This window comes from Castanea sativa, chromosome 6 (assembly GCF_040712315.1).
Source record: "Castanea sativa cultivar Marrone di Chiusa Pesio chromosome 6, ASM4071231v1".
Taxonomy (NCBI): domain Eukaryota; kingdom Viridiplantae; phylum Streptophyta; class Magnoliopsida; order Fagales; family Fagaceae; genus Castanea; species Castanea sativa.
In genome coordinates, this window is record NC_134018.1 from 36,079,192 (window position 1) to 36,099,242 (window position 20,051).

General features: G+C 38.7%; 1 pseudogene; it reads right to left on the reverse strand.

Annotated features, from left to right (window-relative positions):
• Positions 1-20,051, reverse strand: part of LOC142641706 ((R,S)-reticuline 7-O-methyltransferase-like) — a 57,725-nt pseudogene that overhangs the window by 4,073 nt on the left and 33,601 nt on the right.

The following is a 20,051-nucleotide window of genomic DNA, read 5'->3' on the forward strand; positions in this document are numbered from 1 at the left end:
GAAGGGCTTGATGAAAGAAGAGAAGAGGCTCAAGAGCGCAGCCACAGATATAGACAAAGGATGACATAAACCTATGGTGGAATGACTAAAGAGAGAGTATTTGCAGGAAGGCAACTTATGTTAAAGGTAGCAGACTACGTCAGGCGAGGCATGGCAGGACCATCTAAGTTTGCACCAAAATGTGAGGGACCCTTTGTGATAAGAAAGGCACATCCCAGTGGGTATTACCGTTTGATCCAGATGGATGGCAAGGACTTGATGGATCCCATCAATGGAAAGTGGCTGAAGCGTTATTATGCGTAAAAAAAAATTAAAAATAAAAAGAAGGAGAGGTTATGAAGTTATCCCTTTTGTTTAATGAGTTTTATGTTTCCCTTTGTTTTCTTTTCAAGTGACTATGTCACAAAACAAAATTGTAACGTGCTTTCATGAAGTATGCAATGAAAAGTTTCGAAGTATTATAAATGCACTCTATGTCATAGCAATAGCAAAAGCGGTAACAAAGTGTAGTGTTTTACAGTTACAAACCCAAACTGTGGCAGTCATATCAAATCTGCCAGATGAGTGCTAAAAAAAAGGAAAGACAAAGTGTACTAGATTAAAAAAGGGAACCACATCATCATCAACGAAGCCCAGAGATAAGGGACTAGTCTCCAAAACGGCTAGATCCACCAATACAGGAAAGAAGGCGCTCACGAAGACCCTTAAAGTCTACCACCTCCTTCCTCAGAGCCTCAAGGCGTGTATCAATGGCATCAACAGCAAGCTGAACCCTCCTTAAGAAGAAGGCTTGAGCGATCTCACGAAGATGATCCAGGATGAACTCCATAGCAAACCCCATGCTAACAAGCTCCTGAATTGTAGCCCTCCACTATAAGATCCTCTCAGTAGAAACGGTGTCAACAAAATTATGCTCAATGTCATTCATCACGCTGCCCAGCAATTTCAGAAAGTGTTCCCTAGCAGAATGGCCAAATCAGAATCCCTGCATAAAGTCACCATAACTGCTGTAGATTGCCACTAGATGAGAAGCACAATCCTCAGGTACCCTAAAGCCATGAAAGTCAATGTAGGGAGGCCCAGAACCCCAGAAGTCTGCAGGATCGAGGTCATTGACCTCATGCTGGTCAAAACGAGTAAAGAAGGCTGCAGCCTCACTCATCGAATCCGAAACTGTGGTAGAACTGCTGCCCACCTCAAACTAAGGAGGAACGGTGGAAAGCGGACCTGGTTGGAGATGTGAAGAGTGGTATAAGAAATCATGAAGCAAACAAATTCAATTTTTTATGAAAGAATGAGGAAGAGAAGGGAAGGCAGCGGACTCACTAGGGCCTGTGAGGAATGGGGGTTGTGGGAATGGCAGAAACTGGAGTCGTAGTAGCGGCAGAAATAGGTACTACTGGTGCAGCAGGAGAAGTGACAGTAGGCATCGTTGTGTCTGCTGCAACCCCTGGCTCCTTAGGGGTCTCTACAATCAGAGGAACAGATATACGAAGTAAAAGGGGATCACATCAAAGGGATATATAGGTGCATATACATATAAGAAAAAAAAAAGGAGGGCAAAAGAAAAAAAAACATATAAAGGGGAAAAAGGGAACTTAAACAAAATAGAGAAGCATACCTATCATTTTAATCTCATGGTCCACGCTCTCCTCTTCCTCGGATTCAAAAATCCTCTTCTTCATGATAGGTTCGTCGTCAGGGTCCTCAAGAACATCCTTAGATCCCTCAAAAGACAAGTCCACATTAGGCCCACGTGTGGCAAAGCTAGGGATGGAAGAAAGAGTAACCACCAAGGAAGAACCATCCTTCGCAGCCTGAGATAGAGCCGCGAAGGGATCACTGGTAGAGATAACAAGAGGTGTGGCAGGAGAGACAACCTCGGTCTAGGCAGCAGCAGAAGGAACGGCCTCCTCCTGGGGAGTAAGTGGTTCAGCAGGAATGGGAGCAGTCTCACTAACCCTCTCGATAGGAACTCCCTGTGCGGTAGCAGGAGCGGCAGAAGCCGTGCCAGGGAACACCACATCAACCCCATCAAAGAAACCCTCCATAAGTGTGCCCACGGAGGCAGAAATCTCCTTAACTGTGGGGTGATACATAGAGATAGGCTCAGGCTCGGCCTAGGAAACAAGGAGGAAGGTTAATGACATTTAAAAAAAAAAAAAAAAAAAAAGTGAAAGAACAAAGAAGGAAAAAATACCTTGAACTCGGGCTCGTCAAGTGAAATAGGATGGGTGGCAGACGAATCTTCCTTGTACTTAGATTGTAAAAAAAAAAAAAAAAAAAAAAAAAAAAAAAAGGGACAAGAAGAAGGAAACAAGCCAACAAGTACACGGCATTAGCCGCAAGAAGAGCCTTATACAAAAATAATAAAGAAAAAGAAAAGGTAGAGATAACATACTCTCTGCTCAGTAGTAGTGGGTGCAAGAGGAGGAGAAGTCTTCCTTTTGCTGCCTCAGGTCCTGTTGGAAGGAAGAGCATCAGTAGATGGCCGTAGAATAATAGGCCTAGACTTACCTGTGCAGGGCGCCTGTTGGAACGGGTACGAGCAAAGAGGGGAGTAGAGCTCTCTAAAACTATGTTGCCCATGGGAGGAAGATCACTCTCAAAGGGTACAATTTCTGAACAGGTCTCAGAAGAATCATCACCTTTCTTCTTCTTCGCAGACTTAGACTTGGTAAAACTCTTCTTCACGGGCACAGAAATGTTGGTCACCTTTACCCTTTTCTCCCAGCCCGTGGGATAATCACCGACATGCCAAAACCACCCTTTCTCTTCCTCAACCCACTCAAATATGGTGGACTGACTCTACTTCCTAGCACACTCCAATACAGACTTAGTAGGCAAAAGTAATCGAGGATTGGTAGAAACAACTATGCCAAGCCCATCAGGAGGAATAAGAGAAAATCCATGACTGCTTAACAACTCTTTCTCAAATGAAGTCATCACTACCTGCCAATACCCGTCAATAGCAGTGGTACAAACACCCTCCCTCTATGAACCTGGAATAGTAACTGCAGTAAAGCGCTTGCTCCAAAACTCAAGGGCTGTCTGCCGCAGGAATGGCCAAATGGAAGTAGGGGACTCCATGAGAAAAGAAATATCATCAGGAATATCCTGATCCAGCCCAAACTACCTCCTTACTCTGTTAGCAGGATAGTGCACAAATCTGACACCCTTATCAGCCAAGTAAGGCAACCACCCAACATTGGTGGTTGCCAAGTAAGTGATACCCCTCTTCTCAAAACCAATCAACAGGGTAGTGGTACTAGCAGTATCAACAAACGGACCCATCACAGAATCCGCACATGTGTAACCCGTGCCAAAGTTCCTATATGCCCTCCACATAAACCCAACTCCCTTATCAAATAACTCAATAGCAAGATGGTCAATTGGTTTCAAGCCAACCCAACAAAAAACCAATAGAAAATCATAGTCAAACCTGCCACAGAAACTAGTGATAACCCTTGAGCACGAACAGTACTTCTCTTTAGCAAAACAGGTAGGCCTACACTTTGCCAAATGCCTGGCACAATGCTCATACAACAAGTGCTGTAGAATAGTATTATGAACAGAGGTAGTGACTATATGGTAGGAACCCGCTTGATTCTCATCGCTCCGCAGGATATCTAACTGGACATACAAAAGTCCCAAGAACATGGGAGCCAATTGCATACTTATCCCTGCAGATATCTTAATAGCTAATCGACAATATAAAGGCTTCACAGCATAGTGGGGATGAGAGCCAAAGACAAACTTACAAAGCCAGAACGTGATAAAGGCCGCACGGCAAGTAGCAACGGAGAGCTTGGAATGGGAACCAATCTAAAATAACAACTTTGCATTGCCACTCATTCTTTTCTTCAACTTGGCCTCCACGGCCTCTTCTTCCAGAGAAAGCTCTAAAGCACCAGGATCAACATCACCAAGGATAGGCAAAAGTAATTAGTTCACCATATCTTCCAAAGTCACAGTAATCTCACCGCAGGAAAGAAAGAAAGTGTGAGTAGCGGTGCACCACCGATGGACCAAATGGCAGAGATTGAACAAATCTCTGAAGTTAGATAAACAGCGGGATCTATAAGAGGAGCGCACTCACTATTGGGATCACATTGTTCCTCTTCCTCGTCGGAATGGTCCTATTCAGAATAGGTGGCCTCTTCGCCTATCTTGCGCACAACAGGATCATCGACAACCTCTTTTCCCTTACGGTGGGAAGAAACTTGGCTTTTCACCGACGTCATAAGGTATTGGTTGATCGGAGTAGATGGTTGGTGGTGTTTAAGAAGGAAGACACGGAGAAGAAAAGGGAAGGAGAGAATGTTTGTGCTTGAAATGTGAAAAGACATTTTCTTATAAACCAACGCCATTAAGAGTGGCACAAAGAGATGAAATGGGTCAATCATCAAATAAGGGAAGGAATTAATGAAGTGGAGCCTATGTTTCAGAATAACTCTAAACTAAGAAATTTGAAGAGACAACATTGTTCATGGCAGGAAAAGAAAAGAAAAGAAAAATGTGTATATATATATATATATATATATATATATATATATATATATATATATAGACGAGTTAGGGTCCACTATTCGAAAAAAACCCGCGAAGGAAAAGAGGAAGAAGAAAACACGAGGGATGGGAAAGTCTTTATTTGCATATGAACCGCAGGAGCATTTCATATGCTTAGGGGGCTTAATGTTGATGCTCAATTTGGGAAAGCCCAGTAAGAAGAAGAAGAAGTCTAACAATGTGGGCAGAAAAGAGTTAGTAATTGGATAGAAAAGCCATTAAGCCCAAGCGGCAGGAATAATGGATCATAGGTCCATAAAACAAATAAATGGACTTTGATGAAGCAAACAGACCCAAAAAGGCCCAATAAGAGAGAAGTAGCAAACCCATGGGCAGTATGTGATGTAGAAAAGTGAGAATGAGCCACAGTAGCCACAGTAGGCCCGAAGTAATGCAAGTCAAGAAAGTAAGGGGTAAGTCCATAAACCCCAAGGATGAAGGATAGAGTAATTGGGCCAAGAAAGCCCATAGAAAACGCAGAATTAGAAAAGGCCAAGGATGCCCAAAAGGAAATAAATGGGACACAGGAGCCCGCAAGTAATGTAGTAAAAAACCCAATGATCATACTTGTTCATCAAAAAAGAAATAAGCAGCAGGCCCAAAGAGGCCCAGCAGGTTTGGGTCAAATAACATCACAACAGGAATAGCAGAATAATGCAGCAAAAAATGATAGCAAGATCGTAGGAAGAAGCAAAAGAGTAGCTTGAGGGAAGGAAAGCCCACAATCAAGCAACGCCCAACCCCCTAAAGGAAGCAAGCCAATAAAGAACAAGAAAACATGAAAACAACTCACGCTACAAGAAGTCAAGGATAGACGGCAAAATGTGCAGATGGGCCTTCAGACTGCAGCGAACACATGAGCAGCAGGCAGGTTTTGGAAGAACATAAAAATGAAGCACGCGTAAGGCCAAGACACCACCAACCTATACCCAGCCAATACAAGAAGTGGTGGGTCATGGGTCAGAGATAAGAGGGCATGGTCTAGCGGTGGGGAGAGGGCAAAGCCTATTCCGTGGTTCCTGCTCAGGCTCTTTTGGGGAGAAATGTCCTGCTGGGATGACATACCGCCCAAAAGAAGCAAGGATGAGTTGGAACCACTAGGTGCATGCCATGAGGGATGGAGAGAGAGCACCCATGCTGTGGCAGGTAAAATGCCACGACAAGCAAACAAACAAACAAACAAAATAATTCTCTTCGTCTGGTGATGTGGAGTGGGGCGACCAGCACAGGTAAGTGGTGCTGGCTAGGTAATTGACTAACTAGTAATGGTCGGCAAGAACACCCACACCAGATAGAGGTGGTTAAAGGCTAAAATAGTAAAAGCTAATAGCGACAGACATTATATAAAGGGGGAGGAAGAGCACGAACAGGGCAATGGTAACCTCTAGGAAAGAATCACAACAAAGAAGCAAGCATTGAAAAAGAAAATGGAAAGAAAAGAAAAGGAGAATTAGAAAGAATAAAAAGGAGAGAACATAGAATGGCTGGCATACACCAAATAGGCTAATCCCCTCTCTCCATCTAAGCCTCTGTTCTCTACTAAAAAATAAGAAACTCTTCTGGGCACAAACCATTTAGCCCCGTTCCCTCAAAGCAATTAATTTCTTTTTTGAGGGAGATTATTTGCATTGAGGAAATGGTTCCCTTCTTGGCTCCGGCCCTGCAAGATAGTTTGGCACGGCAGACTAATGTTCTACTCTTTGATTCAATTAAACTTATTACTATCCTTTCCCCATTTAGTTCTGCTGTCTTATGTATGGGGAGACTTTTGTTACCCCCTTTATCTATTATGTCTAAAAAGTGAACACATTTCCTTTGTTATCTTTATTATATCTGTCTACCGTAATTTCCCATAGCAGCTCTGCTTGTTATGGGCATGTGATTAAAAATCTTGACAAACAGGGCATAGTTTGTGCACAAGCCGGACCAAGGTGTATTGCAATTGGACCGGTCCCAACTCCCTAATCCAAAACATTTTGGGCCTAGTACAGTAAGAGGTAGCCCAACCCAACATTACAAAAAAGTCCCACCACACCACTCAAGTTTAGTCCTTTCCTTGCCACCTGAGACATGAACAATCATAAGCAAATCAAATGCTATACCTGTGTCATCAAATATAGCATTAACCTCTGGATGTAGAACAACATCTACAATAATAACTTTTCCAGTCTTTTTCGGAATTGCTTTTCAGCAATTTTTCAAAATCTTGACACCACTTTCATCGTCCCAATCATGCATAATTCAAAAGTGACAATGTCACAATCAGAAACCATATCCAATACAAATCAACTTCAAATTGTAATGTATTTTTGTTCCAATTTTTCATTTTCATTTTCTTAATTTTAGTACGAAGTGGTCCATTTATAATACTCAGTATGAAAGCTCAGATGACCATCCCAATCACCTAGATAAGTTCACCTCATCATCAGTATTGTTGAATGCTTTCGTGTATAAAAACGTGCTATAAACTAGTTATTCATTGAAAGGATAATGTTTCAATTAAAAGTCTTTGGAAACATCGGCCATATTTTCTATGCATTCTATTCCACCATCTCTTTTTCTTTTCTGTTTCTTTTTCTCTTTAGCCATGGGGAATGGGGGCTTGAGTTAAAAAGAATTAACATAGAATCGTAACAACAAAATAATTTGTATAATACCCAATAATATAATATATTATATAGTTTTTGAGAAGTAGTAACATGAGGTTGCAACTATAGCCAAACATGACAAACTAACAATATCACAATAAAACAAAAAGTCTCAATATTTATGCATTGAAATATTAATAATACAAACTAAGTCTTTAACATTAATAGAGCACGGTGGGGTAGGGCAAGGATAAATTGTCATCCTAGTTATTAACTCTTAATAGGCACAAAGCTATCAATTCTATTCTGACGGCTATTCTAGTTTATCTATTGAAATGAGATATTTTAATACCAGTCTATTTTAGTATTCCATTTTGAGGTTAACACTAAAGTTATTATATATAAAATAAATAAATCTAAGTTTTCATTACATAATATAATACCATATCAAATTATTAATTAAAAAAAATGTTCATTCTTAATATCATCTACATAATTGATATCACTTTTTTACCCATCAAACATTTGTCACGTAGAATTTGTTGTAAAATTATTATGAAATTATTATTGGCATAAAGTTACTCATAAAATTAGACAACATAACAACAAAAATAATCCAAAAAACAGCCATATTAGGTCAAACAACCACAAAATATTTAATAAAAGCCCATTTTTAGGCATTTCAAAAACAAAAAAGCAAAAAAAAAAAAAAATCCTATAATAATTCAATGATTACTTCAACCCATTCCGAAAAAAAAAATCTCTAATTTTATATTTAAGTTTTTTAGTAGCTATCCTAAAAAAAAATTAATAATCCTAATGCCACCAGTGTGAGCAAAGGAAATAATAATACTAATAATAATAATAATAATAAGGATTTTATTAACGTGTGCCCTAAGGGCACACAATAGTATACAATTTTTGAAAAAAGTTTTATCGGGAATTGAAAAAGTTTTGACAGTTTTTTCAATTCCCAATAAAATTTTTCCAAAAACGGATTTGTTAATGTATGCCACCGGACCCTAATAATAATAACAATGGCTTAAAGAAAAGAAAAGAAAACTGATGATGCCGAAAATCGTCAATAAGCCACTCGGTCCTCACGTGCCCTAGAAAAGATCCTGCACAACACAAAAGCTAAAGACCTTAAGAGGGGTACAGGCGTGGTACTGGCCAAATACCCTCCGACGGTCAAGTTAGAGAATTTCGCACAACTCTAGAGTGCCAGAGCTGGGGTGAATTATGCGTATCTTGGCTTGTGAGGGTTTTGGGGTATTTATAGTAGCGTAAAGTTGAAACCCATGCCTTGGTTAAGAAGTTCTTTCTTTATAGGAGAGAACCTCTTTAATTTGCGTATCTCCCAAAGTTCTTTCCTTGTAGGAGTCTTCTTGATTAGAGTTAAGCGTGAAGCACAAGATGTTTCCTTGTTTACGCATGCGTGGAGATCAAGTAAGGCCATGTCAGATCCGGCGAAGGCTTGCTTATCCCCTTCAGCTTCTCCTCATCAGTTTTCGATGTCATCATCAAGGTAGGGTCGTCAGCTTCATTATGGAGCCGTCCAAGATGCAGTTGTCAACTTTAGGGTGGAGCTGTAGACTTTACACCAATGTTGTCTCTAATGAGTGAAGCTGACGACTTTATTTATGACCGTCGCCTTCTCATGTTAATATCAATATTACAAAATTACCCTCATCAGCTGCCCCTTACTCCATTGATGGAAAAATGTATGTGCGCAGCGAAAAATAAACAGATCTACTTCATTCATAAAAGTTAACATGTACTATATAAGTTTCAGAATTTAAGAACAAGATAGTGTACCTTGGAGCGATGAATTTCAAAACCGAAAATCAAAATCGCTTGGGAACACTTTCAATCTTCACTCCAATTCCACTAACGCCCAAGATGTGTGGTCTCTCAATCAGTTCCAAAAGAAGAATGTCAAGGTATCTAACTTTTTCATACACCACTTCACAATGGTGTTCTTACAAAATTCACTACAGAAAAATCTGTATCTTTCTCCCTTTGTATCTAACTGATTATCTAATTGGGTTGGCCTTTTGGACCTTTCCAATTGGGCTTAAGTGTGTGGCTTGGAGTGGGACCAAAAGGGACCAATAAGACACTAGCTTCAATGGGTCTTGGGCTTTTCTGTCAACTCTTGACAAGTCCAAAGTTACCATTAACTATATTTAATACCACTATATAAATATAGTTGCACTCTAGGCCTTATCTATAAATTATATCCCAAGAATTTATTGTACATGCAACTCCTTCATAAAATATTCGTAGTAACACAAAGTCATAAATGTAAACTGTCACTTTGTAAATTACTACATCTTATCCTTGAGTACCCAGTTTAATCCTTTAAAGTTATTTATTATATATTTATGAAATCCAATTTCATATATATATATATATATATACACTTTAGTAACTCCTTACTAAAGTGGTTAGGCCTAACTCTCTGAATAACAATCCCATTAAACTTATCTCAAGAGAATATTTTGTATCTCCGTTAAGAGACTATGAATTCCATCTTGAGAATATATGTTTCATCAATACTAAATGTGGTTACCCAACATACTGAGGTTTTGACCGTTACTCTAGATCTCACTCCTGATATATCAAAATAACCTACACCTCATGATCAAGTCCATTATTCTCTCAAGATTAAGAGTTCATGCAAATATAAGTCGTAAGTTTATTATTCATTTGACATTCGTTAAGAGAATAATAAATCTCACACGGTCTAGTTCAATATGTTTTAACTCTTAAAACATATCAACATACCAACTAGAAATCTCCATTTCCATGATCAAGACAAATCATCTTAGTTGATATGTTATAGTCTTTGCAGATGAAATGCCCAATTTTCATCACCGACTACGAACTACATTTTGAGTTTACAAGAAACTTGTGATTTACATTTTCTGTGACTAAATCACATACAATGTATCTTATAGACTATTTGATAATGTCCCAATATTCATGTTACCATTATTTCAGATAAAATAAAACTACTTTATTAATCACAACATTAAGTCATACATAATGTCATACATAATAACATACATAGCATCATAAAATAGGATTTAAGGGCACACATCCTAACATCCATAGCCTCGTTAGCTTTAGCTGATGGGTTATGGAGTTAGCTTTGTGGTCTTTATTATTTAATTATTATTTTTTTAGAGGAAAGAAAGGTCATTTATGAGTGATTCCTCGAGTAGCCCTTATTAAATGATTAGGTACATGGCATGAACTAATTGGCCTCGTTTCTGGACAAGCGTTCGCTTTGTCTTCCATGCCTTCTTTGCCTATATATATCTCCCTTCCTCCTCTCATTTTTCCCATTTCATCTTTGCTAATTATAAGAGTGAACTCGTCCTTTTTATTTTTCTTGCGCCCGTCAACTTGTTGATTTCCTCAATTGTATCGGCGTCTGTTTACTAAGACCGTCACCCCTCAAAGAGCCGTCCACTAATCAAGTAAGCCCTTTTACCTTTGTTTTTGTTATTCTAGTTAGCTATTAATCTTAGAGAGACCGTCAACTTAGATTCTTAGAATACCTCCGTTGCTTGTAGATAAATAGATGTCCATAGAAGCGACGAGTGAGCAGTCGTCAGTCGGTGATGGAGCAGGCAACGACGAAGTTTTCCTGTCAGGTCATGAGCCCGTGGAGGGCTTCTCAGGGTTGTCAGAGAGGGAGCCGTCCACCCATTCTCTTAACGACCAAGTGGAGAGTCAAGTTGGAGAGAAGGGTGAGGAAGTAGAGGGCAATAACGGTGATGGTGATGAAGGAGAGGTTGAAGCTATCGTGAATGAAGATGAAGGGGTGAGGGTAATGGCGATGAGGGAGTTCCTGAGGAAGGAAGCTGTGGGAGCCCTAGTGATAGTCACATTCGTCCCTTTATCCTCCCCAAAATCTTGACAGTGAATGACTTTTATCCGACGATGACGACCAAAATATTCAATGGCTTGAGGGACCGCTTCCAAATTCCTGATAATATCCCAATCCGTCTACGTGGGAAGTATGAGAAATGCTACTCTGGTAAGACCGTGGATGTCGGCATGTATCTTGCCATGTTCACGGCTGGATTGAGGCTTCCTTTGACGACACTACACCGTCAGCTAGCCACTTACCTTGGTCTGTCTGTCAGCCAAATTGCCCCAAACGCTTGGAGAATATTTATAGGGGTTGAAGTCCTCTGGGGTCATCTTAGTGGAGGAAACCGTTAGTTAACCTTGGACGAGTTCTTTTGGTGCTATAAGCCACAACGTATCTCCTCGTCCAAGGGTATATATCATTTTGCAGAGAGGCAGAAGACACTTAGGCTTATGTTAGATATGCCCAACTCGAATAGAAATTGGAAGAGTAGATACTTTTTTGTTCAAGGGACATATTGGGTGTGTTGTCGGGATGAGTGGGTGACGGTGCCTCATGGTTTTGACAATACCTAGGGCATCGTTAAAGATTCAGGTTTAATACTGTCTACATCTTTTAATGTCATTTATTTTGTACTTAGCTAATGATGATTCATGATTTTAATGTCATCACCTTTTATTTATTGTGCAGCAAGCGTTCGCCCTCACATTACAGACGAGCAAGAAACTTTCATCTGACGGGTTTTGCAGATCCCTCTTGACGAACGCAGGTATAGGGACATAATAACCCTTGACACTTTACATGCCTTCTACAGTGGTCCCGAACCGACACCTACAGCTCGCAGATTGGACAATTACTCTCGTCAGCGTAAGTAATATTACCTTTTTCTTTCGTCCCATCATTTTTATCGACGTCTGCCTTCCTAACATTGGTTTCTTGTCCTTCATAGAAATGGAGGCAGCAAGACAAAGGGCCTTAGTGAGGGCAGCCACTGCGAACAAGAAGAAGAAGGAAAAGGACGGAGCTTCGTCATCTGCTCTCAAGGACGTTAACAAGGGGGTTCCCAAAAGGAAGAGTGAAGGGAAAGATGACCATCCTCTTAAGAAAGGGATAGGCATTTCCATTGGTGACGTGAAGCAAAAGAGGCCGTCGCCTCCTAAGCCCACTCATGGAGCTGGCAAAGGTTTGATGATAGGAATCGGCCCCGTTGGTGAGGGAACCCATCGTCTTCTCACACACAAAGGCTATGCCACCAAAATGGTTGAATCAATCATCAAGGAGACGGACGTGGAATCGTGTGCTGACAAAGAGACAGAGGAGTTGGGGGCGTCAGGCCTTTTTGACCTTTCAAGGGTATGTTTTAACTATCTTATCCCTTTGCCTTATTTGTTGGCTGACGGTTATAATTCCTTTTTAGGCCTTGGTTCGCATGAAAGCCTTGCAAGATAGGTGCGTGGCTGAGGAAGGGATTATCACTTGTCTTAGGAAGCGTAATGAAATGCTAACTAACAAACAGCATCAATACAAGAACGCCATTCGCACTCTCAAAGAGAAGGTGACAAAGCTAGAAGAGAAACTGAAGGAAGAGAATTGTCGGTGGGAAGAAGAGCAAGAGGCTAAGGCGGTTATGCAGAAGGAGCTGACGGATTTAGTGGAACAGGTGAAGACGGCCAGGGCTGACGCGGTAATGGAATTCAAGGCTTCCCAGCCTTTTATTGATGCTTGCACCGTCTACTATGGTGACGGGTTTGAGGATTTCCTAAAACAGGTCAAGTCCGTCTACCCAAACTTGGATTTATTGAAGGTCACCATGGACGACCCTCTGCTGTCTACTCCAGCTAGCGACACCACTCTTGAAGAAAGTAACAACTCCACTCAGTCAGAGCAGGACCAAAAAATGACGGCGTCATTTTGGTTTAGCCTATTTTGGAGAACCCTGTTACTCCTCTAATCACGTCTACAAAGGCTAAGGATGCTGAGAACCCTTCTGCCCAGGACCCTTCACCTAAAGTTGATGACTAGGACCCCTATCTTTTTATTATTTATGTACTTCATCTATTTTCTAGATGATGTTAAGGCCCTTTTGTTTTTTGGGCTTTTTATTGTAAACACTTTATGTTGTTTCATTTTTTCTACACGTTGTTTTAATTGATCTTCTTTGACGAGTATATGTGTCTTGATTGTATGTGAATGTGTCCATAAGGATTGTGTATATTTTCGAATACTAGGACTATCCCATCGGCTTATGGACTTAGCCTCGTCCACTTTGTAGACTGATTAATAGGTTCGTCCACTTAGTGTTCTTAGTATAAGCTCGTCCACTTAGTGTTCTTAGTATAAGCTCGTCCACTTTGTGGACTTAGCAATAAACTCATTCACTTTGTGGACTTATATTAAATTCGTCCACTTTGTGGACTTAGTGATAGACTCATCCACTTTGTGGACTTAGTAGTAGACTCGTCCACTTTGTGGACTTAGTAATAGACTCGTCCACTTTGTGGACTTAGTATTAAATTCGTCCACTTTGTGGACTTAGTAGTAGACTCGTCCACTTTGTGGACTTAGTAATAAATTCATCCACTTTGTGGACTTGATAATAAACTTGTCAACTTTGTGGACTTTATAACAAGGTCGTCCACTTCTGGACGTAATTATGAATCCGTTCACTTAAGGACTAACTAATTCCATCCATTTATGGACTTGGTAGGTACATAGAATAAACATGTAGGAACAAGACAAATACGCTAGTCATTTCTAAATAAACTCCTCTTATTATGACAAGTGCATATAGAAAAATTGTTCTTTTAAAGAAAAAGGCCAGCCCTATGGGCTTCAAAAGTACTGTAGCAAAAATTAGCTAAAATAAATTGGAGAATGAGGAATGTCGCTTTTCATGTTATCATGTCTACTGGTAGTATTTTCGGAGATGCTCGGTGTTCCACGGGTGATGCAACTTCTATCTGTCTAGTGTTTCTAGGTGATAAGTGACTTTCCTAAGCCACGACGTGATTCTGTAGGGTCCTTCCTAGTTTGGGCCGAGCTTTCCTTGTGTGCAGTCTCTGGCGGTGCCCATTACTTTCCTCAAGACGAGGTCATCAACTTTGAAGTCTCGGTGTTTGACTCGGGAGTTGTAGTGTTTGGCCATGAGGTCCTAGTATCGTGCGAGTCTTTATTCAGGTGTCGCCCTGACTTTGTCAACTAGGTCAAGTTGTAGACGTATGGCCTCATCGTTCCTCCCCTCGTCATGATTTTCCACCCTGTAGCTCGTGAGCCCGAACTCAACTAGGATGACTGCCTTACTTTCGTATGTCAGTCGAAACGGCGTTTCTCCTATGGGGGTTCTAACTGCTATCCTGTACACTCATAGTACGCTGGACAACTCCTCTAGCCATACACCCTTTGCCCCCTCAAGCCGAGGCTTAGTGATTCAAAGTAAGGATCAGTTCGTGACCTCAACTTGTCTGTTGGCTTAAGGATGGGCAGGGGAGGAGTAGTGGTTCCTGATCCCTAACTGTGAGCAAAAGTCCCTGAAGGAGTCGTTGTCGAACTGCTTCCCATTGTCTGAGACCAAGACCCTAGGGATCCTGTACCTGCAAATGATGTTCTTCCAAACAAAGTTTCGTATATCCTTCTCGGTGATGGTTGCCAGGGCTTTAGCTTCTACCCACTTGGTGAAGTAGTCTATGCCGACTATTAGGAACTTTAGCTATCTCACTGTTATCAGGAATGGTCCCATGATGTCCAGTCCCTATTAGGCAAATGGCCACGGAGCTGTTATTGGGGTCAATTCTTCTATCGGCTGTCTGAGGATGTTGCTAAACCTTTGGCATTTGTCGCAGGCTCTGACATAAATCTGGGCATCCTTCTGCATGGTCGGCCAGTAATATCCAGCATTGATCAATTTATGCACCAACAACCGCGACCCTGAGTGGTTGTCGCAGATCCCTTCGTGTACTTCTCTCATGACGTAATCCGGGGCCTAAACATCTTAGGTACAGTCGGGAGGAACCTCTCTTATATAGGACGTCCTTTATCAAGATGAACCGTGCTACCTAAACTTTCAGCTTTCTAGCGGCTTCCTTATCATCAGGTAGTATGTCGTCCTTTAAGTAGATGGCTAAAGGTGTGGTCCAATTGCTCTCGAAACTCATTTCTTGCACGTCGACGATACCTATCAATGGCGAAAGCTGAATAAAGGAAAGTACCTTGTCGGGGATGACCATGTGTTCTGCTGATACGGCCTTGGCAAAACAGTCGGCTTGCTCATTTTCTCCCCTAGGGATTTGAACAACTTTGGCCTGTAGGTTGTTCACCCTTCTCTTTTCTTACTCTAGGTACTTCTGTTGGAAAATTTGGCTTTGTATCTCACACAAAACACAAAGCGAAAGCAACAAACATGGATCTATTTCATTCATGATTGATAACATGCACAATGTAAATTTCAGAATTTAAGAACAAGATAGCATACCTTGGTACGGTGAAATTCAAAACAAAAGATTAGAAGTGCTTAGAAACACTTTTAATCTTCACTCCAATTCCACTTTACGCCCAAGAAGTGTGGTCTCTCAATCAGTTTCCAAGGGAGAATAATTGAATGGCTTCTAACCACACATACACACCATTTCACAATGATGTATCTTTTTTTCTAATAAAAAATTTTGTATGTTTTTCCCTTTATAACTAACTAATTAACTAATTGGGCTAGCCTATTGGGCCTTTCCAATTGGGCTTTAGTGTATGGCTTGGAGTGGGACCAAAAAGGATCAAAAAGGACCAATAAGACACTAGCTCTAATGGGCCTTGGGTTTTTCTGTCAACTCTTGACAAGTCCAAAGTAACGATTAATTATATTTAATACCACTATATAAATATAATTGCACTCTAGGCCTTATTAATAAATTATATCCCAAAACTATAATAATATCATTTGACCACTCCATGAAATATCCATAATGAACAAAGTCATAATAAACTGTCACTTTGTAAACAACTATTCCATCCTTGAGTACCCAGTTTAATCTTTTAGCTTTTCACATTTATTGAAATTGGTGAAATCCAATTTCAATAAATATAAGCGTTAGTAACTCCTCACTAAAGTGGATGCCCTGAATAACCAGTTCCCATTAAACTTATCTCAAGGGGATATTTTGTGTCTCTATAAAAAAATATTATGGATTACATCTTGAGAATATGTGTTCCCTCAACACTACATGTGCTTACCCAACATACTGATATTTTGACCATGAATATCAAATCTCACTCCTGATATATCAAAGTAACATACATTTTATGATCGGGTTCACTACCGTCTCAGGATTAAGAGTCTATGAAATTAGAAGTCGTGAGATTAATTATTCAGGTGACAGTTGTTGATTGAATAATTAATCTGACAGTGGTCTAGTTCAATATATCTTAACTCTTAAGACACATCAACAAGAAGTCTCCACTTCTATGATCAAGACAAATCATCTTAGTTAATATGTTATAGTCTTCACAGATGAAAGGCCTAATTTCATCACCAACTACGAACTACATTTTGAGTTTACAAGGAACTTGTGATTTACATCTTCTGTGACTAAATCACATACAATGCATCTCATGGACTATGATAATATCCCATTAGTTCATTTATAAATAGTTTCATATAATTAAACAATTTAATTATTTATAACATGCCAATAAATTGGATTTTTAGGGGATAAACCCCAACAATCTCCCACTTGCCCTCAAAGACAATTTACCATATATCCAACACTTATTTCCCTTTGGAGTAATTCATAATCACTCTAAGGCAAGGTTTGGAAACAAGTTTTAGCCAGATTTATTGTATAAATTGTCTGTTCCACTACTATATCTCACGTACTCATTTCTCTTTAATGAGATAATAATTACGCTTAATGTATATCTTCACCACCTAGGATGAACACATATCCTGAAGTCCAACTTCATGAATCATAATCAAACTATAAGTCAATATTTGTACAACTAGTAACCATCAAATCCCCACTTTGGTGGACAAGCATATAATCCCTCATTCTCCTAAGATATTTGAGTATATGCTTTACTCCAACTAAAATAAGTGATCTTTGATTCAATTGATATTTGCTTACCATGTTCACCGCAAAATAGATATTTAGCCTAGTATATAGCATAGCATAAAGACTTCTTCTTGATATGGTATAAAAAACCGTCTTAACATGTTTTTCCTTTTATATGTCTTAGGACTATATTCCTATATAAAGGAATTTCAAACTTAAAAGGAAAGAATCCTTTCTTGAAGTATTACATGCTATACTTGGCTAAAATCTAATCTATTTAAGTAGTATGAGATAGACCCAACATCCTAATTTCTGAATTTTAACAAAGTTTAATTCTTAGGATGTGACTAGTCTTTCCCAAGTACTTTATATCAAACTGGACTAGACAACAAAAAACCTCCATTGATGACAATAACTCTGTATCATTCTAAATGATTAAAATGTCATCAACATACATTAAGAAATTTATTATTCTATATAGCTTTTACACACATAAGGCCTTTTAATACTTGATCAAAATCAAACAATTTGATTGCTTGATCAAAGATGATATTTTATGATTCATATGGTTGCTTTAGTTCATAAATGGACTTTAAGCAACTTGCATACTAAACACTACAGGTTCTTTGCATACATTAAGAAGCTTTCTTGATATCCATTGCCATATTTCATCCAAATGAAATATAATGAATAAGAGAATCTAGATATAGTCAAACTTGATATTGGTGAAAAAATCTTTTCATAGTCGAACCATTGCTTTTTGAATAAATTTTTTCGCCACTAATCTTGACTTTGAAGGTTTGTACCTTCAAATCTATCAATCTCATTTTCTTATAGACCTATTTGAAAACAATAGGCTTAATGCCAGTAGGTGTCTCTACAAGCTCTAGACTTTAAATAGAATCCAATTCTATTCACATAACCTTGATCTAGTAATCTATATTTATATCATCTATTGCCTTTACGTAAGACCGAGGATCAAATTCATATCCTTATGTAATGACTTCAAAAGTTTATTCCAAAAGTATGAATCTATTTGATAATCCTCCCACTGCGATATTGTACCGGTGTAATAGTTATTTACAGAATAATGTCTTGTGGTATATCAAATACAACAATCTCATTTCTAAATGTATTTTATAGTTTTCCTACAACAAATACTGACATTTTTCTTCTAGAACAATCTACCTTTAAAAGAGCCCTATTCCTCCTTTATGTATGCACTGACTTAAAGAAGTCATTGGAACTTTATTCCTTTACAAAAAGGATCCCTAGATCATATTATCCTCTAAATAGAATTCATAGACTGGGAATATAACAAAATAATGGTTCTAAAAGCTCATCTTTTACCAATCTTTGAATATCATTTAGATTAATAAGATCTAGAAATAAGTGCCAAAACATAGAATACCAAAGGATGAAACTTTCTCTTTAAAAAGTAAAACATGTAAATTTCCATCTAGAAAACAATCATGGACAATGCTTAGCCTTACCAAAACGGAAAACACTTTCCTTTTGGTCATACTTTTGAGTCTAATTCCCTTTTGGCAACTACTAGGGCAACTAGCTTGTCCAACTGCTTGGTATTTTAATTCCTCTTCTTACCACCCTTACCTTTCGGTTCAGGCTAAAAATGTGAATTAAATCATATTGATCCTAGTCTTAGCTTTTAGGATGTCTTCCGTTGTATAAAACTCATTCATCAATTCAGATAATATAAAAAGAATTTATTTTCAAAACAATCAGAATTGATCAAATGATTCTAACAAGGACTTATGGATCATATCCATATGAGATTAACAATTAATATTTACATCCAAGAATTACAATTCATTTTTAAAAATAAAATATATTCATAAAATGATATAGAATTAGAACTCCTTAAGCCTTTCTTAGCACTCAATATGATTTATACCAAACATCTCATTTAGACTTAATATAAAGTCTAAGTCTAGTACTAACTCTTGCATCTCATGCTATAGTACAATTGAGATAGAAGCCAATGTAACATTTTAGCATTTCAATGGAGACTATGATCACATCATAAGCTATCTTCCATAAATGCATCATGTATAGGAAATTATGACAATGTTGAATCGAAACGTAAATATGTACTCCAGCTCCTTTAAGTACCATGTCCAAAATTATTTCTTAGTTAATGTGATTCCATAAAAATAGTAGTTAGAGAACAAAACTTTATGACAACTTTAATTTGAGACTACGAACTTAATTATAAGGACATTATATTTTACAATTTATAACCATATAATATGGAACCCTAAAACCATATTATATTAGGTGCAACGACAACCCAATCCCGCAATTAATATTCCTCGGTAGCGAGTTTATACCAATCACTATGATCAAGTGAGAAATATTCTCATTATTAATGCTATTATGGTAACTCTTGCCAAACAAAAATAATTTGCCGCTTTTCCTTCAGCCTCTAAGTAATAATGACATAGCTCCTTTGAGAGGTTAACATTACACTTAGTCTAGTGTACACCATTATCTAGAATCATGTGTAGTCACATTTCATCTCCCTTTCTAGTGTTTAAACTTGTAGTACCATGAAAACAAAACACCCTTCTTTGGGATCGCGAGGCATATACACCAAGACGAGGTGTTTGTTCACACTACTTTAAACGGGTAAGTTCAATCTTGTAGTACTATTGTAATACCCCACATAATTTTTATTTAAGAGTTTTCTTTAAAATATAATTGTTGGGCTATAGGTTTTCTTTTAATTGTTATTACAGCCCACTACCCACTAAGTCCACATCTTATAATACAAGCTACAGAATAGAGGAAGAGATAGTCAGGGTTTATTCTAAGAGGCTAAGAGGCTAAGAGGTGTTTTCCTTGGAGTTAGAGCACGTACAATTGAAGAGACAATCAGATTGTTCAAGGTAAGATTTCTCTCAATTAGAAACAAGAAAAAATTAGAATTTTATTAGGTTATTTAGAAAT